Raw genomic sequence first — 1,657 nt, 5'->3', positions numbered from 1 at the left:
ATTTCACTCGTCCAATTCACACCGGTGATCGAAAAGAGGATGAACCGTACATATTGGCATCAGAAGCTCAGCTTGTGTACTATGTACGTGATGAAGTAGATCAAGAATGGAGTATAGTGGTTCATGTAAAACCACGAGACTTGTATGACATGGGAGGAGAGAATGAGGATGTTGAAGCTGCTTTTTCTCCTCAGCCCGGGTTGAACATGTCAGCAGCAGGTGACATCAGTGATTTACAGTTGACAAGGAACGATGATATAGAAGACCCAGTAGCAGATGTTTCTGATAACATAGATTATGTGCCATAGTGAAAATATGACAAAACATGTGTAGCATTTTTAGAGTATCTGTGTGTTTTTGATAAGTTTAACAGTGTTTATGATGTATGCAGTTTGCTGGTTACATTACTATCTGTGTTTTCATATTTGAATTAAGTTTTCATTACAAGTTGATTTTCATGAATGCCACCTGTGTCTCATTTTTTCCAATGATTTTCGCTTTCAAAATTTAGTTGTCAAGGCTTTGTTGTTCTCATCATCATTGTTTTTGTTCTTAACCTCCAATAAAGAAAATTATGACATCGAGTAAATTATCTTAAATTACAATGTTGTTATCATTGACAAATATAGTTAATATAAAATGGTATTGTAACAGGAGAAATGAAAACGGAAGATTTCTCATCATGCTGTGCAAGCACAACATTTGCTAACAAAATGGCTTTGGCCTCTCCATTCTCTTCATTGGAACATGTAATTACGGTTGCCAGAGACATATGGTCACATAAGTTGAATGTTAGGTCTTGGTTGGAGGCTTTATCGGGTCGATCTTGTTCTAATGAATATTTGGGAACGGCGAACGAAGCTACTGTGCAGGTATGTTCATTAGCTGTACCCTTAAACACTTGAGTTAAACATTATTTGAAAAATAAAACTTTTAACTTGCTATATGCTTATGACATTTATCCAGTGATTATTATTCCGTTCATGCCAAAATTTGTAGGAACTTCATGAATGGGGATCAAGGTACGAGGAGAAATTTGGATATGTTTTTGTGACATTTGTAGCTGGTAGGACATCTGAAGACATACTTGCTGAATTAAAGGTATTTCAATAAATTTCTAGCATAGAAAGTGAATTACAGAGACACAATATACTTTACAAAATAGACCATCTACTATACATTTTATTATGGTGCAGATGCGCTTTAATAACTCGCATGGTGTTGAGTTGGAGATTGCTTCAAAAGAGGAATTGAAGTATATAGAACGTGCTATTAGAGAGCTTCTTTCCAAGAAATCTGTCCAAACGACTGACGAAGGAGACGGTAATAATTAATTTTGTATTTGTTAATTTTGAAAGTCCTCTTTCCATAATTCCGAAAAAAAATTTCCTTAATAACTAGAATGACTAGGAAGTATTCATTATCTTTTAAGTAGATTAATATGTTGTTGGTTGCATGTTCATATATTCAGTGTCACCTGAATATTCAGACGAAATAGTTGCTGACACTCTAGATGGAGTAGACACTGATTCAGAAGATGATTTAGATGCTATCTCCTCCGGTGGAAATGACATCTCCAGGGATGTTGAGCTTAATAGGGTTCCAGAAGAAGACAATGAAACTTTAAACACCCAACACAGAGAAGATGCCGTACATG

Source organism: Arachis hypogaea, chromosome 2 (assembly GCF_003086295.3).
Source record: "Arachis hypogaea cultivar Tifrunner chromosome 2, arahy.Tifrunner.gnm2.J5K5, whole genome shotgun sequence".
Classification (NCBI taxonomy): domain Eukaryota; kingdom Viridiplantae; phylum Streptophyta; class Magnoliopsida; order Fabales; family Fabaceae; genus Arachis; species Arachis hypogaea.
This window is presented reverse-complemented; position numbering follows the sequence as displayed.